The sequence below is a fragment of the Heterocephalus glaber genome, unplaced genomic scaffold (assembly GCF_053883595.1).
Source record: "Heterocephalus glaber isolate CG9 unplaced genomic scaffold, H.glaber_assembly_v1.0 deba00001610, whole genome shotgun sequence".
NCBI lineage: Eukaryota > Metazoa > Chordata > Mammalia > Rodentia > Bathyergidae > Heterocephalus > Heterocephalus glaber.
The window spans coordinates 39,715,441-39,739,506 of record NW_028258381.1 but is presented as its reverse complement, the minus strand read 5'-3'; the positions used below and the strand labels follow the sequence as shown (position 1 = coordinate 39,739,506).

At 38.9% G+C, this 24,066-nt stretch overlaps 1 protein-coding gene across 5 annotated transcripts in view; it reads left to right on the top strand.

Moving 5' to 3' along the window:
- Smurf1 (SMAD specific E3 ubiquitin protein ligase 1) overlaps positions 1-24,066 on the top strand; it is a 129,909-nt gene that overhangs the window by 41,783 nt on the left and 64,060 nt on the right. The gene's annotated exons all lie outside the window — the stretch shown is intronic.

Here is a 24,066-nt window from a genome sequence, read left to right as displayed (position 1 = left end):
AGACATGGCAATCCGCCTGCCTCAGCTTCCTACATGCTGGGATTACAGATGACCATAACCACATTCAGCTAGCAGAATGCTCTCAAGTAAGACCAGCATCTTTCCAAACATTCTGGACCCTTTTAGGTTTATTGCCTGTGAGCTGATTCCCCATTTTGTCCCCAGGATGAATCTTGTTGGTGTTTCAACAAGATTTCATGAAGTTTCTGGCCTCATTTAGAAAGAATTGATGTTTATGATGTTGATTCTCTTTTTCCACTTGTTCTGTTTTCCTGTTTATCCAATTCTTTATATACAAAGGTTTCTTCATAGAATTTTATTTCTTCAGTTTATTTCTAGGAATTGTATCTTTTTTTTCACCATTACTTTTGTTTTCTTTTTGAGCCAAGGTCTCGCTATGTAGTTCAGGCTGGCCTTGAACTCACTGTGAAATCCAAGCTGGCCTGGAGCTTGTGAAGATGGCTCAGCCTTCTGAAAGCTAGGATGATAGGTGTGCCCTACCACACCTGGCCTTTCACCACTACTTTAAATGAGGTCTTCCTCATGCCATTATCTGTATAAATAAAAGCTACTGATTTTAGTTTGTAATTGTATTCCCAGTTATCTTATGGAATTTTTCTTATTCCTTATAACAGTTTTTCAGCTGATTCTCCTGATAAATAACCATAGCATTTAAAAATAAATATGTCTAAGGACTCTGTGTTTTATTTCTAGCTCTCTCCCAAACACTCCTTAGGGTGCTGGTAGTGTTGGTGGTGCTGGGGATGCCCTTGCCTGCCCCTCCCCGATGGCAGTGTTTCTGTCTTTCCTCTGAAGCCTGATGCTGGCTTTTGAGTCAAAATACTTATCTTTTACCAGGCTGATAAAGCATTTATATCTTTTTCTTATATTAGGTTTTTAAATATCATGAATGGATGTTAGATTTTATCAGATGTTCTCTTGGTATCTTTGAGGACCCAACCCAGTCAACACTGGGCAGTACAAAGCAAGCCTGGCACCTGGCTCTCAGCCTGCTGGGATCGGAGAGAGGGTATGGTGAGGCTGATGCTGAGATGGAAGGAACGGTGGAGGCTTGAGCTGCCCCACTGCCACTGGGGTGGGAAGATGGACAGAAACCCCTTTTTGCCTGCTTTTAGACTGTCTTGGCAAAGAGGAGGCTGCCTGTAATCCCAGCACTCTGGGAGGCTCAGGCAGGAGCTGGGAAAGCTCAAGCCCATCCTGGGCAGCTTAGTGAGACCCTGTGTCAAATGAAAATAAAAGAAGGGCTGAGAATGTAGCTTAGTGCGAAGGCCCTGCCTGGGGCCCACTGTGGTGGGGGGAGAGTAGACCTGGGCAGCTGGCATGAGCACCACAGAGTAGAGTTCAGCAAAGTGGGCTTGGAGAGCAGAGGACGTGGTCAGATAGCTGTGTGTCGGGAGTCCCACTGTTCCCTCACATGTGGCTTCCAAATGTACAGAATGCTTTTTGACATGGCGAGTTAGCTGCTTAGTATATCACACTTGGAGAAGTCTGTCTCTCTGCTCAAGTACAGCTCACACCTAAGGTTTGTTAGTCTACTAGGTACTGAACTCTATTCATGGCTGTTGTGGACCAGCCCCCAGAACTAAAGCTAGCAGCTGTGCCTCTAGTGACTGTATTGAAAGATGACCCTGCAGCCCTGCCGTGTCTCTTGCACATCTGGAGGAGCAAGTCTGCTGTCAGCGCCTGCCTTGGCTTACTGGAGAGATGATGTAGTTCAGGTCTGAGCCATACCTGCCCTTCCTTTGTCCCCAGCCATTATCAAACAGTGTGCTCAATAGGTGAATTATGACATGTTTTGGCATTTATGGGACAGGAAAGGACAGTTCTTGGAACTGGAAAAAAATTTTATCTGGCAGGTGTTTTCTAAAGTAATCATATTCTCTGCTTCTGCCTGGAACAGTTCTGTTTTAAACCTTTTTTTGTCCTGGTGGAAATGCCCTGGTTTGGTTGATATGATTACCTCGCATGAAACCTGTCTAACTGATGTTCAAGCCATACCCTCTCATATAGTTTTATTCTTACAAATCCTACAAGTTACCCTGGGGTGTTTACCTGTATTCTTTCACCTGGACTCTTGTGAGGAAGACATTGGAAAGAGGCTAAAACTGGGCTGGGTGACATAAGGCCTGCAATATCAGGTCATACGTAGGTCACATGTAGGATCTTTAGCACACAGGCTTTCATGTGATATACACTAAACACTTCTAAACAGGTGCATATCTCAAAATTGTTCCTATCTTAAGTGTTGTTGTTGTTTAATAAAGGAACGATTCTTTTCAAGATGAAAGATCTTATTGATCTTTTAAACTTACAAGTCTTGATGCAAGGATGTAGTCACAGGGAATATACCTGGTATGGGCCAGTTGTTAAGACTCTCACCGCAGCAATGGCCAAGTGTTCTTTAGGTTGCAAGCCAGATGTGAGTCCTGCCCGTTAGGTTTGCTCTGCCCATGGTCTTTACATACTTTCAAGGGTTTCCTTAAATGTTTGAGTTTGGAGATGTCCGTCGTAATGAATTTTTAAGAAGAATGATGTTTGAAAGTGTTTTCACAGAGGCAGATTAGGTTAACAACCTCACTTTTCATCCGCACACTTTTGGGATACTTGTCACATTTTCTGGGACAAGTGTGTTTTCATGCAAATAGGCTTGCTGTTGAGGTGGGCAAAAAGTTTCAGTATTCAGCGCTGTTACTGATACTTAGGAGAACAATGAGATTCATCAAGGGCAACCTCTCTGCTCCAGGATGCTATCCAGTGCCACTTTGGAACTGGCTTCAGAAAGGCATGGACATGCTTAAGTTTTCTTTCTTCCTGTAACTGTGCTGTTTGGACAGACGGATTCTTTTCTCTGGGAACTGCTGGAGGCTGATGCCTCACCTTCTTGTTTAGGAAGAGTGGCCCCCATTGTTAGTTGCATCCTACCACGAGTTTTCAAGAAGGCTTCCTGTGTCTTGGGTCACAGGCAGTGAGCAAAGCTCTCAGAAATGTCTGCAAGTCAGTCTTCTGCTTTTTACAGTAAAGTTTTAGTTTGCCTAAAAGGGTGCATCCTTGAGATGCTGCCCACTGTGAGGGATTCTCATGGTGGCAGGGATTATGTACAGGCCAGTCATTGCTACTCCTTCTGCAGACAGTGCAGGAGGCTCTTTTTGGTCATGTAGGCAGTGAGTCGTCCTAGTTAAGTCTCATTTCTTCTTGTGACACAAATGTATCTTTACCAAACACTTATCACAGAATTGAGTGTGTTGCTTTCTCTTGTTTAATAATTATAACTACACTTGAATTTCTTCCTGCCACCTTTCCATATTTACTGTAGAAAACATGCAGGGAACATTTTGTCTTCACTGTGGTAGTGCCAGGGATAGATGCAGTAATAACCAGCTCGGAAGGCAGAGAGCTTCTCAGCTTTGATTGACCCTAACTCATTTGGGTTCTCACAGCAGGGAGGAGTCTGTAGAAGCTGCACCTGTCTGGTTGGCTCCCAGTGCTTACCCCAGTGCTCACTGTGAAGGCAGCCGGAGTCAAAGCCCTTTGCCTTGTGGTTCGTGTGACCTTGTGTTCCCAGTATTTACCAGATATCTCAAATAGTTTCCAAAAAAATGGCCTCTTTCATTTTGTAGTGTGGATGTTTAGACTATAAAAAGGACCTTTTGAGATAAAGGTTAAAATTTCACAAATCACAGTGTATCTTAATGATAAGGTTTTTAGATTTAGATTTATAGGAGGTTTATCATAGTTTAATGATAAGCTGGATGTTTCTAAACCTTTGATATTTTCCAGTTTGCCTCCTTGGGATTGAATGCTAGAAAAGTTTCAACACCCTGATTTTATTAACTTAAGCAGTGATTAATTGAGCAACAACCTCTTGTAATAACCCTTTTCTACACAGTAGAGAATACCAAGTAAAAGCCCATAGTTTATCAGATGCGGTTCCTGCTTTCTATAATTGCACTTTGGGAGGGAAGGAGTGGGGAGGAAGAATTGCAGTGTATGTTCTGCTGGAGGCAGTCGGCCCACAAGAGTGTAGGGAAGAGGCAAATTCATTCCAGCAGGAGGGGGTTAAGGAAGGTTTGTGGAGGATGTGGCATTTGAACTTGGCCCTGCAGGATTGGTTGGAAATAGGCAGATGGCTGATGGGTTGGGAGGGCGTTCTAGACAGTGGAAATAGCTAAAGGCCTAGAGGTAGGAAGTACTTGGCAGCTGTTGGGGAAAGTGGTAAGTCATTCTGTAGGCTGAAAGCATCCAAGTGGGAGGTGCTGTAGTAGGTGAGGGGTGTATTTATGTGAGTCCAGCTGTGTGGTAAATACCCTCTTGCCATTTAGGCACCATCTGTGACAAAATGAAAGTTTAATATATGATTAGAATCCAAAAATCTGTCATGATAAGCAAAAGTCAAGAAACGGTGTATGTAGTGGTTAAGAGCATAGATTTTGAAGGTGGCTTGCTTGGATTCAAATCCTTAGTAGAAGGAGCCAGGCATGGTGGCGCACTCCTGTAATTCCAGCACTCAGGAGGCTGAGGCAGAAGGATCACCATGAGTTCAAGGCCATCCTGAACTACATAGAGAGACCTTGTCTCAAAACAAAACAAAACCAAACAAACAACAACAATAAACAGAACAAATCCTTAGTAGCAATGTTACTTTGGGCAGGTTACTCAGTCTCTGGTGCCTCAGTTTCCTCTTTTGTAACAGGGGTGTAATAACATCAGTTACAGGTTAATGTAAGAATTAGCTGCTTAAATGAAAAGTGTTTGTAACAATGCCTGATGTATATGCATTAGCATACTAGTGTTAGCAGTAAGTAGTAGTGTTAGTAGTACTTGGGTGTAACGTGCAGTTTGATTATTTTGCTTTCAGAAAAATTAGTCCTTCTGTGCTTTATATATTCTATATAATTTTGCATAACTGAGGCTTGTCAGTGCACAAAGCCTCACAGCAGAGTTCTCACGGGAGGAAAAGGTCTTTCTTTCTGAGACCTTAGTCCTTAGCATCGCCACTGTCTGATTTAGCCGGCGGCTTCCCGGGACATGGCAGATTATGAAACTTGGCTGGTTGTGTAGCTTATCATTCATGTATGTGGGTGTGTTCAGTACAGGTTTTTAATGAGTCAATTTTGAAATTAATGGGGCATTATGGAAGAGAATAATAGCTTATCAATCGGGTGCTTTGGTTACAAGTCACAAAAACCTGGCAAATGTAAGCATAAGAGAATTTATTGGAAGGCTCTCAGTAGCCCCTAGGTGCCTAGCAGGCTGGACACCAAACTGGAGAACAGGCAAGAACCAAGGAAGCTGGAGTGGCTGAGCAGCATAGCAGCCGAGTTATAGGCACATAGCCTGGTCTGCGTGTGGTCCTTGCTGCTGTCCTTGTCACTGTAATTTAGTAGTTTATTTTGTTTTGTGGTGCTGGGGAGTACACCCAGGCCTGGTGCATACTAGGCAAGCACTCTGCCACTGAGTTGCATTCCATCCCTGTTACTGCAATTTAGATACTCCACCTTCCAACCGTTCCTTTTCTCCTTGTGTAGCAGCCCCATGTATAAAAAGCAAAGATTTTGGGAACAGTTTAAACAACTAGCAGTGGGAATCTGCATTCACGATGGAATAGCCATGTGGTAGAATACAGTGTAGCCCATGAACATTTTATATAAAAATAATGATATGGAAACTGCTATTAATATTCTATTAAGTGCAAATGTCAGCAAAATGTTGTGGGACTATTATGTCAAATTCTGTGAAGCAGGAACTATTATTTCTATTTTTATGATGAGGCTAGAGATAACTATTTTGATCAAGGTCAAATGACTAGGAAGTAGAGGAGGAAGATTTGGACCAGCATATTCAATTCCAGAAGTGGACACTTGGTCATTTGTGAAAAAGCAGTCGTAGCTAGGAAGTAAGATTTATGTGTACTTTTATTATTATTTATTATATTCTGATGTCTATGATAAACTTATGTTACTTCTATTGTGACCAAACTGATTTTTAAGGTATTATAGAAATATAAAGTTTAGAATACTTTTCTTCCACTTGAATAGTTACTTGTCCAGAGATATCCATTGGAAATTTCTTTTTATATACAACAAGAATTCCCAGTCATCATATCTATTGATACAGGAATATCCTCTTTAAACTTGTGTGTCATACAGTGCGTGTTCTCATTGACAGGACGAGAAGTCACCATCCTCAAAACCAGAAAAATGTCAGTGGAACTTTAAACTCAGCATTGCTGCATTTTCAGGATTACATAAAAGCATTGACAAAATAGTTTGTGCTTTATATGGAAAATTTAAATCTGTGAAGCTTTTTAAATTTTGTGTATGTCACGTCTTGGCATAAGTTTCTTGTTTGTAAAGTCTGGTTGTGAAAAGATTCTGGTTTCCATATGTATATTTAAAATAATCTGAGTCATAGATTCAAATTAGTAATTGACATATCTATGTCAGATTTCTATTTTGTCATTACTTCACATAAAGACAGTGTATTTATTTTAGTAATTAATAACAAACATTTAAGTGGTAAAATGGGATTCATTTAAAATACTTCTTCCCAGTATTTTTATAACTTTACAGAAATCACTTGGTTGAAATGAAAATTTGTGTTTGATTTTAAAGAAATCTTAGGAAAATGGCCCACAAGCGTATGAGCATATGTACATGGTGGGTGTGGATGTATTGGTGTTTGGGAATTAGAAGTTCTTCATCTCCATTGCTTCACTCTTTTTGCTAAGTCTTAACTAAAATCTGAAGGCACATTGATCATAGTGGTATGTACAATGATCTGCACCACTAAAAGGAAACGATTCTGTCAATTATTAAATGATGATGATGCTTACTACTTGTCAATTTCCTTTTTTTTTTTTTTTTTTTGGTATGAAGGATCGAACTCAGGACCTTGTGCTTTGTGAGGCAGGCGGTGGAACCACTGTGTTAAATCCCCAGGCCGATTACTACGTGTCTGTAATTTTTATTTATACTATTGAACGAGCCAACTTATTTTAGATTTTTGTCATTTATTACTCTAATGCATACATAAATGAAAAGTATGAAAAATAGATTGAAGAGTCCTTAAAACACCTTCCTACTCAGTGTCCCTTCTCTTCTAAGTCCACTGACAGAATCCATGTTTGTGTTTCCCATAACATGCCATCAAGTGTCGGCAATGGGACTTTTTTTTGAAAAAGAGTGCTCTGTAAGTTTTAAAAAAGCAGCTTTATTAAGATACTTCATATACCCTTGCAGTTCACTCATTTAAAGTATAAAAGTCAGTTTTTGGTATATTGCCATATCTGTTATAAAAATTGTACAATATATAGCAAAGTTTACCATTTTTAAGTATACAATTTAGTGGTATTGATGACTTTCAGAATGTCATGGAACCATCACTATTTCAAAAAATTTAAAAAACAATCACACCAAGTAGAGACTCTGTAAGTGATTACTCTTTATAAATATCACATCTGTAAATTAGACCAAGATGTAGTCTCTGCTCCATTATTGAATTTCTATGATACCTTGTTAACCTTGTCCCTTGATTCCTTTTTTGTTTTCTGTCCTTGAATTCACTATGTAGCTCAGGCTGGCCTCAAACTTGTGGCAGTCTTCCCACCTCAGCTTCCCTGGTGCTGGGATTACAGGCCACCATGTCTGGCCCATTGGTTTCTTTAACCAGTGAATTTGGGAATAAACACACAGACACACAGACACACACACACACACCCTCTCTCACCATGGAGCATGCCTTTTCATAACATTGATGTGATTGTTGAGTGGATTAATTCTCTTTTAAAACTCTTTAGGGGAGATATATATGATATTAATATGTGTAAAGGACAGAAAATGCTGGGATGATTTCATCAAGATGTTAGTGAGATTTTTGAACATTTAAAAATTCCAGGTTACTGTTCAGAGGATTGTATTTTGCCTCTCTTTTGTACAGAGTGCAGATTTACGTGGAATCAAAACTTATGATCCTAATCTGTTCCTGTAAATAAGTGACCAATTTCTAATGCCCCATCTTTTTAAATTTCAAATATACACTATAATATATATTAAGTCTTTGAACTTGCACATACATGGAAATGCTAAATATGAAAAACTAAATTGTCTATTTTTGCATATATTATTTTTCCTCTTTAGAGTAAAATTGAAATGTCTGGACTTTCAGATGTGGAATTTCCAGCTTTGTTTTTTTGCAGTGTACAAATACAATATATTTATTATGTTTTACTTTTAAACCTTTTTTTTTTTTTTGGTACCGGTGACCGAATTCGGATCCTTGCGCTTGCGAGGGAGGCTATGGAACCACTGAGCCAAATCCCCGGCCCCTACTTTTAAAACTTAACTGTGCATACCTCTTGTAGCATTTAAACCTGTGCTCCAAATATGAGCCAGGAATACTATATCTCAGTTTCTGTATGTTATATTGGTGGAACATTCTTACCACTACTCCCTACCCTGTAGATTTGTCAGAACTTAGTAATAGCATTTGATCCATATCACAATCCTTGTTCACTGGTAGCTTTTAAGAAAATTGGATTGAGTTCTAAAATGAAGTGGCTGAAAATTTTACCAAGCACCTTTAAAAATTAGTAACCTTTTCCTTGATTTAAAAAATGATCTCAAAATCCTTTTACAGTGCCTCCCTTTGTTGGATTTGGTTTAAAATACAGTAAGAAGGATATTGTATCCCTCTTAGACTGCATATTCTTGTTGCATCGCAGGATGTGACTGTCCATATTTTACCTCTTCACTCTAGTCATGAAAACTTCTTTCTCTAGTCTTCTATGTCAAGTCTCAGTTTGATTATTAATGGAGCCTTTCTGCTTTTAACTTACAACCTCTGACTGTGAGTTAGTGATTGTTGTTTTAACAAAGACAGGATACTTACTCAAATAAAGCTGCTCCTTTACACTTGTCCTCTGGGAAAGCTGGGGGTATCTATAGTTCTATAATGTTGGATCAGAACTTGCAGATTGAGGGCAAGTGCTGACTGCCCTCTTCCTTTCTCACTTTCATGTTAAATTGATGGATTTGCTCCCCTCTGGCCTATTGTTAACCTTGATATATATGAATGAGTGCTTGAGAATTAATTTATGCCTTAGTTCTTAATAACAATTACAAATAAAGTTGTTTATTATTTTATTTTATTTTTTTCCCATTAATTTTATTGGTACATTTTAGGTATAAAATACAGTTACATTCATCATTGGGATCTTGTACCTTTACCATGAGTATCTTGGTTCTTATTTTTTTCCCCCTTCCCCTGCCCTCCCTTCACCCCCTCCACCCTTCCCTATTTGCAAAGACTTTGTTTCCATTTTTTCCTTTTCTCATATTTTTTCTTTTCCCTTCTTTCCTTTCCCCTACCCCTCCTGCTTCCCCTACTCCTTTAGACCTTTTCTTCCTAATACACAATATCAATTATACATTTTAAAAATTACAATATCAAGATCTAGGAGACATTACCACAGATTTTACAGAATTTAAAAGGATATAGAAAGCATATTACAAAAATCTTTTTTGAAATAAATTTGACAACTTCTAAGAAGTACCTTGGAAGACAACTTAATGAAACTGACTCTGGAGGAAATATAAAATTTGAATAGCACCTATTGAAGTATATTCCTAGTGGCCGGGGATTTAGCTCAGTGGTTTCGCCGCCTACTGTGCACGTGCAAGGACCCAAGTTCGATCCCCGGTACCAAAAAAAAAAAGTATATTCCTAGCTTGGAAACCTACCTATATGACAACAACAGGCTCATATACATTTTAACTGATAAATTATATCAAACATTTAAAGTAGAAAAAAGAAGGTACACTTCTCCCCTCACTTTAGGATATCAGCCTTGTGCTAATCCTAAAACTGGATAAAGATAATAGAAGAAAAAAATATGAACATAGAAATTTGTTTAACAAAACAAACTATTAGAAGTCAAATCTGTCAGTATGTAGAAAGTGGTTTTATTATAGGGATGGCAGTGTTGGTTCAGCATTGGAAGATCCAATCCCAGAAGTCATCATTTTAACAGAGGAAAGGAAAAAGCCATATGATCCTGTCAGTAGTTGCAGAAAAAGTACTGGACTAAATTCTACAGCTGTTCATGGTAAAATCTATCAGGAGACTAGAAGTAGAACAGAACCTGCTCAACAGATCAAAGACATGTACTCCATACTTCCAGCAAAAACGCCTTATATGAATGGAAAAGATGCAATGCTTTCTCCCTGAGGTGGGGAACAAGGGCAGATATGCCTACTCTTCATCTGTCCATTAAACTTTGAAACCTAGGCCCAAACCAAAATAGTCTGGCAATAAAATGACACAATTAGGATAGGATTGGCAAGGTAGAAGCAAAATCTTTATATGTAGATGAAATGATCATGTACAGAGAAAATACTAAGAAATCTCTAGGAGCCCCTAGAACTTGCGTTTGAATTTAGCAGGATTAGAAAACACAAGGTATACATAAAAATTCAGGTCTATGTATACTTGCTATAAATGAAGAATTGGATATTAAAATTTAAAAGTTATGTAGGAGCACAAAGGACCTAGAAAAGTAAAAAGAAACACCGTTGGAAGACATTTTGTACCTAATTTTAAGTCTTCCTCTAAAGCTACAGTAATCAAGGCAGTGTTGGTGTAAGGAAAGACATATAGATCATTGGAATGAAACAGAGAATCTAGAAATAGAACCACTCATATATGGTCCACTGAGTTTTGAAAGATTATTTAACATTAACATTTGTAGAATATAAACTCAATTCAAGAGGAGAGGAAAAGATAGTGTTTTCAGCAAATGGCACTAGAACACTTGGTATCTGTATATAAAAAATTAACCTCAACCCTTTATTTCCTACATAAAAATAACTTGAAAGGATCTATGAACCTAAATATGAAAGACTAAAACTATAAAACTTTAAGAAGAAATTATAAGGGAAAATGTTCATGAATTTAGGGTAGGCAAGAACTTCCTAGTATACAAAAAACTTGATGTGTAAAAGAAAAAAATTGATAAATGAGATTCCATCAAAATTTAGAACTTTAAATGACATCATTAAAATGAAAAGTAGTCCTTAAACAGACCATATTTACAATGCATATAACCTATGACCAAATTATATAAAGAACTCTTACAGCTCATTAATAGACAACCCAATTAAAAAGTAGACAGAAGAAGATGATAAATAGCCAGTACAGCACAAGGGAAGGTGTGTAACACTAGAATCAGAAAAATACTAATCAGTACAATAACAAGATTGAATTATACACTCATTAGGGAGATGAAGTTAAAAGTTTTAAAACCCTTTTCATGACTTTTTCTTTTTGTTGGATTCTCCTTCTTTCTGTTTAATTTGTCACGCCCAATGGATTCATTCTGCTGTGCTTCCTGGGGTTGTGATCCTCATTGTCTTTTCCTAGGATATTGTCTAAAATTTTTTGGTGTGCTGGTTTGGTATTCATGAAGTTCCTAAGGTGCTCTTTATCATGAAAGTATCTTATTTCTCCATCAATTTTGAAAGATAGTTTTGCAGGGTACATCAGTCTGGGTTGGAGGCTGTTTTCCTTTAGGTCTTGAAATACATCACTCCAAGCTCTTCTTGCCTTGAGGGTTTGCATTGAGAAGTCTGCTGTGATTCTGATGGGCTTTCCTTTGTATGTGATTTGTTTCTTTTCTCTCACTGCTTGTAGAACTTTGTTCTTCTGTTGGGTTTCTGGAATCTTAACTATTATATGCCTATGTGTAGATTTTTTTTTTTTTGATCAAGGCTAGTTGGAGTCCTATATGCCTCACTTATCTGTATGTCAAGTTCTTTTCCCCTCCTTTGGAAGTTTTCTGCCATCACTTCTGTGAACAGTGTTTTTATGTCATCTGCTCTCTCTCCTGTTTCTTCATTGACTACAATCAGTCTTATGTTATTCTTCTTTGCATCGTCTAGCAGCTGCTGGATTGATTTCTCATGGCCCCTTACAATTTTAAAACAATTTTTCTTTTCCTGGTCACTAATTGCAATCTTATCTTCTATATCTGAAATTCTGTCCTCAGATTGGTTCATTCTGATGTGTAGACTTTCAGTGGAGTTTTTAATCTCCTGGAAATCTGTATCTGTTTTATGGAATCCATTTGTTTTCTATGTTGGGATTCCATCATGTTCCTCAGCTCCTCTATTTTTTTTATCTATATCTTCTCTAGATTTATTAATCATGTCTTGCAGTATGGGCACAATCTCTGCTGTTATCTGAGAAATTATTTCTGATTTCATTTTTTCCAGATCTTCTTTTGTTGCCAGTTGAGGGAGTCTAGGTGGTTGAGTATCAGATTGTTCAATCTCGTTTTGCTTTGGAGTTGCTATAGGTGATCTGGAAGTCTGGTTTTGAGGCTTGTTTACGTGTCTTCTCATTTCGACCGGGGTGGTGGTGGGGGACGCAGCTCGCTTCCTCTGCCCTGGGAGCAGTGATTGCCCTGAGTGCTGGGATTGGCTCACCTCCTCTGCCCTGGGAGTGGTGGAATGGTGGCCAGGAAGCCTCCTCCTGGGTGCTGGGATTGGCTCACCTCCTCTGCCCTGGGAGCGGTGGAATCTGTTTATTATTTTAAATAAAGGACAGAGTCTCTTTGAGATTGAAGTGTAATTTTCCTCAAAACTTCTGACCGCAGGACATAAGCACCTGTGCATCCCTTCCCCCCCAGTGATGACATTGTTACAGCCTATGTATCTGCAGGGTATATCTGACAGGACACCTGAAGAGCTCAGATGGAACAGGTCAAATGAACAGATCAATCTGACAGTTTTTAAGTATATATTATTCTGTATATTTAAGAATATGAATATAACATGTTGGCATTTTAAAGGTTGTAATATTTTGCTTACGTGATAAATTTCTTAGTTTATCATTTTTCCAAATAATTTTTAAGCTAGTTATTTATCGAAGGAAAGAAATCTGTCAGTGCAGATGCTAGTTTAGTTGATAAACAATAGATGTGTACCATATTTTAAAACAAGTACATGACAGCTTTATTGAAATATAATTAACATACTATAAAATTTACCTTTCTAGATTATACAGTTCAGTGGCTGTTAGTGTATTTATGGAGTTGTACAACTATCACCACTGTCTTAGTTTGGAACATTTTTACCACCCTGAAAAGAAATTTCTACCCATCAGCAGTCACTCCATATCTCCACCCCTAACCCTTGGCAATCACGAATTTACTTTCTCTCCTCATAGATTTGCCTGCTCTGTACATGTCTTATCAGTGCACTCATACAATTTTTTTTTTTTTTTTTTGAGACAGGGTCTTGCTCTGGGTGGCCTTAACTCACTATGCAGCCCAGGCTGGCCTCAAACTCGTGGCAACCTCCCAAGTGCTGAGATTACAAGTGTGTGCCACCACACCTGGCTGAGGTCATTTCTTTCATTTAGCAAAATGTTTTCAAAATTCATTGATGTTGCAGCATGCATTATTAATACTCCATTCCTTTACTTGTTGAATAATAGAATATTACATTATGTGGATGTACTATAATTTGTTTAATCATTAGTTGGATTTAGTTACTGCTTGCTACTTTTGGGCTATTATAAATAATGCTGCTAATGAGTATTTATGTGTAAGTTTTTATGTGGACATATATTTTTGGTTCTCTTGGGTATGTACCTAGGAGTACAATTACTGGGTCATATGGCAGTTCTGTGCTGAACATTCTGAACTGTGTTCAAAGTTCTCAACCTGTTTTCCAAAGTGGCTGGATTGTTTTATAAACTCATAAGCAGTGTATAATACTTCTAATTTCTCCACATTCTCACCAATACTTGTTACTGTGGTTTTAATATTAGAATCTTAGAGGTTATGAAGTAGTCTCCAACTATGGTTTTGATTTACATTTTCTGATGACTAGTGAGGGTGAATGTCTTTTCATAGGTTTGTTACCCTTTGTATTCTTTTGAGAAATGTCTCTTTAGGTCCTTTGCCCATTTTTAAATTGGGTAGTGTTTTATTGTTGATTTGTAAGTGTTCTTGTATGTTTTGCATATACGTTTTATGCAGACTTGATTTGCAAATATTTCCTCCCATTCTGTGAATATCTTTTCATATTATTCTATGAAAGCTTTTAATTTTGATGAAATAAATTATTTCTTTTTTTGTTTTCATACTTTTGGTATCAGTTGTAAGTAACTATTGCCTGGCCTAAGGTCATGAAGATGCTTATATTGTCCTCTAAGAGTTTTATAGTTTTAAGGCTGAGGCAGGATTATCCAAGCTTGAGCCAAGCTTGAGCAACTTAGAGACCTTGTGTCAAAATAAATAAAGAACACTGTGAATGTAGCTTGGTACAGAGGCTGTGGGTTCAGTCCTCAGTAACATGGGGGTGTTCATAGTTTCAGCTATTGCATTTGAATGTATGATCCATTTTGAGTTAATTTTTATGAGTGGTGTGAAGTACAGCTTCAACTTCATTCTTTTGCATGTGGATATTCTCCATTTAATTGCCTGGCAATCTTGTCAAAAATCAGTTGACCATAAATGTGAGGGGTTAAGTGTAGACTCTCAGTTCTGTTCCATTGATCTATAGGTCTATCCTCACACCAGCACTGCACTGTTCTTGCTATAGTTAGTATTAAGCTTTGAATTTTGAGTCCTCAACTTTGTTCTTTTTTTTCAAGATAGTAGCTTCTCGGTCCATACTGAATTTTAAGATAAGCTTGTGAGGGCCGGGGGGGATTTAGCTCAGTGGTTTCGCCACCTGCTGCACAAGCGCAAGGCCCCAAGTTCGATCTCTGGTACCCCCCCCCCAAGAAAAAGATAAGCGTGTGAATTTCTGCAAGAAAAGAAGGTAAATTTTTGTAAGGATTGCATTAGATGTGCAGTTGTTTTAAGTAGTTTATCAAGTATTTATTTATTTATTTATTGGTACCAGGGATCAAACTCGGGACCTTGCACTTGCCAGGCAGGCAGCGGAACCGCTGAGCTAAATTCCCGGCCCAGAAATTTCCTCTTAATATCAATTCAGTCCAACATTATTGTTCTCCTCTATGTGTAAGGCCCTGTGCCAGATGCTGTAGGGTGAGAGCACTACCCAATAGGAACTTTCTTACTATTGACTCCAGTGCCAGAGTTTATAGCTTTTAAAAACATGAACCTAGTTTGGCTCTTCACTGTCCATGGTTCAGAGTCTAAATTCATTAGCATTGTATATCAGAGCTGCTTTAATCTGACACTAGTCTTTCATCCCTCTCCTGAACAAAACATTCCAGGGGACACACACATCCCTGAATGCACAGTGCCTCTCGAACATGTCTTACACGTGTTCCTGTGTGAGTGATCTCCCTGGCACTCCTTGTTTCTCCATCAGAGTGTCACAACTCTGTTCCTAGTAGCAGGATCTCAGTCATCTCTGTTTCCCTGGTATCCCAGGGCCGGATACACAGCAGGAATTAGATGTTACTTTATTTTGGTGCTAGGGATTGAACCCAGGACTTCATGTATAGTAAGCATGCACCCTAGTCGTGTTCCACCCCCGACTCCTTCCGTGTTTTTTTAAATGAGTGAGACCGAGTACCTCCTTAAAGGATCTTAGGATTAAATGAGGAGGGAAGATGGGCAGGAACTGAATGGATACAGCATAGTTTATTCAGCTAAACTCTGCAGTTTCTCTTGAGCAAATACTGTAAGGACATAATCTGTCCAGTTCAATCACCTTCCTGGTGTAGTGTTGGTACCTTTCTTGGTGTACCATGTGCTGATTTCCATACTGCTGTCCTCTGTTGGGGAAGCTCCAGACACAGGGCTGGTGTCAGTGGATCAGGGTGGGAGCAGGAGGCAGAGCAGAACCAACAGGAAAAAGTATACTGTTCTCAATTACAGACACAATTTCACCACATTAAAAATTCATTTTTTCCCTCCCAGTCAGTTAGCATGTTCATAGAGAGGGGTTTCTAACTCATTTCCTTGGGTAATGTCCACAAGAAGGTGTTCGTTTGGGGGTTAAAATATTAGTCTCCCCTGTCCCTACTTTATCTTACCAGAAAAACAGGTAATTTTTGTATTAATATTTAAAATTTGAGGATCAGATTTAACTCCTGAATGTAAGGGGAAGAATGCAGATTATTTTGTTTATTCTATTAAATTTAGCTTTCTTGTGTAATTACTTAAAAAATTCCACTGACTATGAATTTTTTCTTTTGTTCTTTATATGTTTTAAATAAAAGCAACTCCTGATTGTAAAAATGAAAACTTTGCTGGTGTCTAACTTAGGATTTATTTATCTGAAAAAAAAATCTTTATTTTATCTTGACTCTCTTGAAAGCTATTTTTGCTGAGTAGAGCATTTGAGAGAGACAGTTGCTTTCTGGAAGATACTCCTTTCTTAATTGGATTATTCCTTAAGAAGTTGGTTAGCGTACTTGGGAAGTAATTGCCTTTTTTCTGTGGCTGCTTTCAGATTTTTTTCTCTGTTTTTTATTTTCTGAAGTTTCACTGTGATGTAGCCAACTGTATATTTCTTTTTGTCTATTCTGCTTGGGCCTTTTGGATATATTTCATCTCTTCTTAAAAGTTCCCAGGCATGATCTCTTTTGTTCTCCCCCCTTCTTCAAGTTTGTTTCTCTTTAGTTTACATTCCTTTTTTAATTTTAAAGTATAATCTTAGACTTTTTATAAGTGACTTTATTTTCTAATTAAAAACATTTAAACATTTCTTTCTAAGGAAATTTGCCTAAAGACTGCTTTAGCTGAATCTCTTTATTTTTTTTTCATTTTTCTCTTGGTTCAAAATATTCTGTAATTTCCCTTGAGATCTTACCCTTTACCCATAGATTATTTAGAATTGTGATGTTTAATATCCCAGTATTTGAAGACTTCCATAGCTTTTTGTATTGCTTTCCTACCTTCCCTCCCCATCCCTGTATCTCCTGATCTTCCCATTTGAGAAAGATCTGTCTCCTTATTCCTTATTATCTATCTTTTATTTTGCTCTTTACTTATGATATGGGTTTCTCATATAAGAGAAACCGTGCAATATTTAAGCTTGTGTCTGATTTATTTCACTTAACATTGTGGTCTCAAGGTGCATCTGTTTTTGTACAAATGACCTGAGTTTATGTTTCTTGATGGTAGAATAGTACTTTATTGTGTGTAAATGCCACATTTTAATCCATTTATCTGTTGATGGACATATAGGCCACTTCCAAGATTTAGCTATTACAATTGTACTACTGTAAGCATGGATATTCATTTATCACTGTAATATGATGTCTTTAATCAGAGCCATATTCTTAAATTACCTTGAAGTTATTTAAAAATTAAGTTGATATATATCACCCTAAGTGTGTTCAGTTTTAGCACTTCAGTTAATAGGCATTCTCTTTAGGATAGAGAAAGCTATTCATTATTCCTGTTGGTTTCCTTTCTTACAAAAGGGGTTGTTTATGAATTTTCAGTTTGGCCCTAATTGTATTTCTAATATTTTAATAACTACTTTCCTGAAATATTTAAGGCTACTTTCAGGCATCAATTACTTAATTTTTTTTTTTTTTTTTTGGCACTGGGGATGGAACTTGGGACCTTGTGCTTGCAAGGCAGGCAGAGGAACCACTGAGCTAAATCCCCAGCCAACAATTACTTGATTTTAATCTTGAGATCAACTCACATAACTTCTGTCTTTTAACTGTTTTTAGTTTTGGTAATCTTGCACATAAATATCACCTGAGCTATTCATGAAATTCACAGTGTAACTTTTACAACTTAATTTTCACTTTCAGTTATTTTTGAAAATTCAAGTCATTATAACAATATCTGTCAAACCTTTAATATTTAGACTGTGAAGCTTTTTATTTTTGGCAAATTTATAGGCAATTCATAATTGAAGAATTGGTTTCTTGGGAAGAATTGGTTTCTTGGGATGTATAGGTCCCCCCCCCCCGGAATATACTTACAGAAAAATGCATAAATAGTGATATATTTTGTAGGGCATTTTCTAAATAACGAATATCATTTAAAGAGAGCTTCTCTATATGAGGAGAATAGAAGTAATAAACTATGTCTTGGCACAAAATAACTTTCGAGTGAAAATTTCAAGCATGAAAAAAAGCCTCTAGGATTTGGGTTTCATTTCTGTAAGACTCTGGAAATGTGGTAGTAATTTAATGTCAAGATAGGTTGGTTGTTTTGTGGCATTTTATTGAATTTTTGACAGTGTATCCCAGGACGATCTTTATTTTCCAAGACAGAACTCACTATATATTTTTTATTTTTATTTATTTTTATTTTTTATTTTTTGGTACTGGGGATTGAACTTGGGTCCTTGCACTTGCGAGGCAGGCAGCAGAACCACTGAGCTAACTAACTCCCTGGCCCTGAACTCACTGTATTAATATGCTGATAGCACTCTCCACATTCTCACCTAGTGTTTGTACCTGGGACTGAGAACAGTGGGGGAGCAGCTCTGCAGGGAGGACTGGGAAAGTGACACTGCCAGGAGCGCCAGGCTGGAGGCAACTTTTACTTTGATTAGTGTGTAATTCACTTGGGTGAACATTCCCTAAATATGATGATTTTTAAAAAATCCCCTCCCCTCCCCTACTCCTCTTTCCTTTTCCTTGTTTCGTTTTTTTTTGAGACAGGGTCCTGCTATATAGTACAGGCTGGCCTTGAACTCACTATGTAGCCCAGGCTGGCCTTGGACTCACAGTGATCCTCCTGCCTCAGCCTCCTGAGTGCCCCCCCCCCTTTCTGGCAGGGTCTCACTGTGTAGCCGAGGCTGGCCATGAACTCACTTGCATCGCTCCTGCCTCAGCCTCCTGAGTGCTGGGATGACAAGTGTGTATTTCTGCACCTGGCAGTATAATGACTTCAGAGGACACCAGAGCTGCTTCTGATTCTGGAAACAAGGAGAGTGTGACTATGTGTTTTTAGTGTGTAGCTTGTAATCCTCTCCCCCCCCCCCCCCACCTTGGAGCAATGTGATCGTTGAAGTGCCACATTTACTACCTTTCATTCTTGTTCTTTCCTATGTCCACACTACCTCCTCCATCAATGTGTTTCATGATCGGGGTAGTAGAGGCCAAGGGAAGAAAACTTCTAGTGTGACTCTGTGTGTAGTACCTGAGGTGTGGATCAGACCAGCCCTCACATAGCCAGGTATGGTGCCACACACCTATAATTCCAGCACTAGGGAAGCTGAGGCAGGAGGATCACCATGAGTTAGAGGCCAACCTGGGCTACATAATGAGTTCAAGGCTAGCCTGAACTACATCGTGTCTCCAACAACAAAAACAACAGACCAGCCCTGACAGTCAGTGGGAAAGGACCCCATGGGCAGTTCCCACAGGTGGTTCCTGCTGTTTACAGTAGGTGTGTTTTATAAAATCACTATGAATGCTGAAATAGTGAATACTGAATCACATCTCCCCCCACCCCCCAGGTGGGGAATACAGAATTAGGCTCCTCTGAGCCTCTCCTCACAACATTGTCATCAGTTGATTAATATACAACCTGTGTTATGCATGTTTCTGTTTAAAGACACCTTACTATATATTGTTGGTTTATTAACATTGAACTCAAGGCCAACAGCACTGCAGTTCATGCCTGAACAAAATTCACCTAATGGGTATTGTCTCTGTAAGCGAGTCCAGCCTTCTTGTGCTTAGGAACACTAGACAGCACTTCAGCACTGTGCTCGGGGGTCATTTTCCAGAGCAAAGTCACGAAGACAAAGCACAAACATATGCAAAGCATGACACTAAGTAGACCATGAAAAGGCCACTTGTTTGCAGTACAAGAGCTGAAATAGGAAAGCAGAGTGTCACCTTATTTGACCTTAGCTGGGAACATAGACTTGGGATGAGTTGATTGTGCGTGCCCGCCGGCGTGTGTGTTTGTTTGTGCTCGCTTGTGTGTCTGTGTCTGTGAACATCTGTGAATGCCTAGGGAACCACCACATTTTTTTTTCCAGCACTGGGGATTGAGTCTAGATCCTTTGCACTGAGCTACATCCCCAGCCCTTCTTAAAATTCAGTTCTGGGGAGAATGGGAGGGACACGGCCATGCTAAGTCACCAGTTTCCCCAGGCGGGGCTCAAACTTTCGATCCTCCTACCTTAGCTTCCCAAAGTGCTGGGATTACAGGCAGTGCCACCATGCCCAGCCATGAGTATTGATTTTGGGGTTGCAAATATGTTTTAATAAGTAAGTGGATATGTAATTGTAGAATCCATGAATAATGAGGGCCAATTCTACTTGAATGCCTGGGATTGGAGCCCTGTCTCCCCCACTTCTTAATCAAGTTGCTTAACCCCCTCTGTCTCAGTTATGACATTTATAAAGTTGGGATAAGTATTGTGCACATCAGAAATCTGTGAATATTAATAAGTAAAAATTAAATGAATTAGTCATGATCACATTGCCAAACATGTATAAGTCCTTGCCTAGTGAGAGTGGTAGTAAAAGTAACTATTAAGACAAGTTACAAATGGAAATAACAACTGCCTTTATTGAATTCCTATTATCTGTGTGGCACAGATCGGAAAGTGAAGGCCCAGGGTGGTTGAGTAATCTGACCCATAGTTGAAGTGGAATTTGAACCCAGGATTTAGTGATATCAAGATGCACACATATCTTTTGGCCTGGTGGAGTGAAGAAAGCTATGTGCCCTGGGTCCTGGATCACCACGACTAGTGAGGGTGTGAGGTGCTCAGGTAGGGAGGGAGCCCATGCTTGCCAGGGCAGAGGTGTGGAGCACAGAGGCATCATGTGATTGATCAGTCTTGGGATGCTGAGACAGAAAAGTCATGATTCAAATAGGACACAGCCAGGGTCTAGAGAAGGAATTGGGGCTTTAGCAGGAACCCACTGGAAGAAAGAGGGCCTCTCTGAGTCTCCTTGAAAACTGAAGCCCACTGGAAAAGTGAAGAAAATCTCTGCAGTAAAGGCATACCAGACCACCATATTTGGTAAGTTGGAGGGATCACCACCTCCCATTGGAACCTGGACTATCTTCAGGGGAAGGGCAGCTGGAACCTGCAGTAGAACCTTGCAGAGTTCAACCCACCAGGAGGTCAGGGAGCTCAACTTGAGCTTTGCAGCCAGAAATCAGCCTGAATCTCAGTGGACTGCTGCTAGCTTGCTGAGGCTCATTCGCTTAGATCTGCACACTGCTGCCGACCTTGTCTATTGTGACAGCAGAGACATACCCTGAAGGAGGCCCTTTATCTTTATTTTTTATTTTCAAAGTTACTTTTTTCTCTTTAAATTTTTTTCTCTTTTCAGTTTTCTTTTTTCTTTTTCTTTTCTTTCTCTCTCATGCTCTTGCTCTCTCCCACCTTGTTCTTCATCTCTCTCCCTTTTTGTTCAGGTTACTGTTTTAATTCAGACTTCTTTTTTCTTTCTCTTTTCTTCTCTTTTTCCTTCTCTCAATTGTCATTAGTTTTATTTTGTTTTTTGTTTTTGTTTTTTGTTACTGGGAATCAAACTCGGGACCTTGTGCTTGCAAGGTAGGTGGGGGAACAACTGAGCTAAATCCCCGGCCCTTGTCATTAGTTTTAAAGGAAAGAGAATACCATTTCCACCTTCCCTATTGCTGTTAGGTTGTTTTGTTCTTGTCTTTGTTCTTTCGTTCTGTCTTTTCCTTTTGTCTTCAACAGTTTCCTAGAGTTTGCATGATCTTCCTGTGTCCTCTGGCTTCACTTCTAACCTTTCCTTATCCATCTGCCTATCCTTCCCTCCCCAACTCCTTCTAAGTCCCCATCCTGAAGGGTAAAGTTGCTATATTGAAGAGTTTACTCACTATAAACATATTTTGGGCTGGTCCTCAATTTTGATTTAATTCACAAAGTTAAAGGTGATAGATTAATAACTACCACAAATTGTCATTTTCTAAGCTGCGGTTGATGCTATTGTTGCTACTGATTCTATCACTTGGGCTAAGGTGTTGTGATTGATCTAATCAGTTGTCCTTCCTAGTATACTGAAAACGAGATTGCCTAAGAGTCAGTAGAGACTCACAACCTAGACCAGCTATATCCAGAAGACACCTCTGAGAAACAGTCATTCCATAAGGGTTCTAAATACAAGCAACAAAGATACTTACAATAAGCAATATTGATGTATCAACCCAGGAATTAAACCAAAAACAGTACCAACAACAAAAATAGAAATGGGAAAACACCTAAGTAAGGCGCAAACCCAGACTTCCAGCTCACCGAAGGCAAATTCTAGGGGAAACAAGATGGAAAAGTCTGATAATCAACCACCTGGACACCCTGAACTGATAGCATAGGAAGTAACAAAACAGATGAATGAGGCTCTAGAAAAATTCAAAACAGAAATAATTTCCCAGATAACTATAGAGATAGTGAGCAGAATGAAAGACATGATTAGAGACTAGAATAGAAACATAAAAAAAAAAATGGATGAGCTCAGGACTATCATGGGATCCATGAATGCCCAGCATAGGAAAGAAATGGAAATCATGAAACAGATTCAAACAGATATTCAGGAGATTAAAAACTGCATTGGAAGCATTTGCAGCAGAATGAGCCAATGTGAAGACAGAATTTCAGATATAGAAGACAGGATTGCAGTCAGTGACCATGAAAAGAGAGATCTCTTAAAAATAGTAAGAGGGGCTGGGGATTTAGCTCAGTGGTTCCAGCGCCTGCTTCACAAGTGCAAGGTTCCAAGTTCAATCCCCGGTACCAAAAAAAAAAAAAAGTAAGGGACCATGAGAAAGCAGGACAGTTGGAAGAGAACTTGGGCAGGGCTCATGATATTGGCGTTTGAGGGCTGTGATGAGGCTGTGGCTCTTCCGCGGTGGCCTGTCAGTCATCTTCCTCATTGTCCAGAGCGGCAGTTGTGAAGAATGGCGTGGAGAATTGCGTTTTCTAATTGCTCTGTGTGTTCCTGACCTTTGTAAGTCCTGGCTGGTGTTGGAAAGTGAGAATTTTGTGAAAGCCCTGTTTTTCCAGTCCTCCAGACCACTGGTGTGAGAGTGTTATTTCCATCCACTTGACTTCAGAAATAGGTCCTTTCTTGGAGTGGCTTTGGAGAGCGCTCCATATATCCATGCACATGATTAGTGTTTGCAGGTGGAGTGAATTGGGAATGATCCTGTTTCTCATGTAGCCCTAACTGATACATAAAGGCACTTTCCCATATCTCTTTCCTCAACATTTGCACAGAGACGTCTCTGAGCCAAGGCTGAGCAGAATGTTGTGAATGCCCAAACTCCCAAGTAGATATGTGGAAGTTTTTCATTTTCTACTTGTTACTCTGCAAATATTTTTCAGTAGACTACAGCATAGCAGTTTGAGAGGAATGCTTCATGGGGTTCTTGTGGAGTAACTATTTCTTATATCTGGTTCAAGTTTGGTGGCTATGCATTGTGTGAATTTCACCAAGTTTTGTGTATATTTCAGATCCATGTAAATAAATGGTCAAAAGCCAGAGTAGTATTTTGGCGATGTGTTTTTCTTACTTTCTTGGGTTTGCAGGCAAGCTCCTGAAATACCCAGATAATAAATATTTTATGCTTTGCAGCCATCTGGTCTCTGTGGCAACTACTCAACTCTGCTGTTGTAGCCATAGATACTAAGTAAACTGATGAGTGTGACTGTGTTCCAATAAAACTTTATTTATAAAAACAGATGGTAGTTTGCCAACCCAATATAAAGCAGAGCTGTTACTTTAAGATCTGAAGAACTTTTTATAAGATTAAACCCTTGCAAAATTGTATGTGTGCAACAGCATTTTAAGTTTGCATTATAACCTTGTGGGTAGGACAGTGAGAGTAGTGTTGTATGAATAAGTTATCATCTCCTGTGATTTTTGCTTTAAGAGAATGATTCTAATACCAAAGTATTAAATTCATTAAATGTTGTTTATTAGTGGTAGGAAAAGAAAATTGAAATTAAATACAGGAACTTCAACAGCTTTTTTACATCCTACTAGGTAAATCGAGCATTTAATGATAACGTCTGGGTTACACTAGTTCCTCTTATCTGTGTGAGTTATGTTCCAAGACCCCCAGTGGATACCTGAAACCAAGGATAGCACTAAATC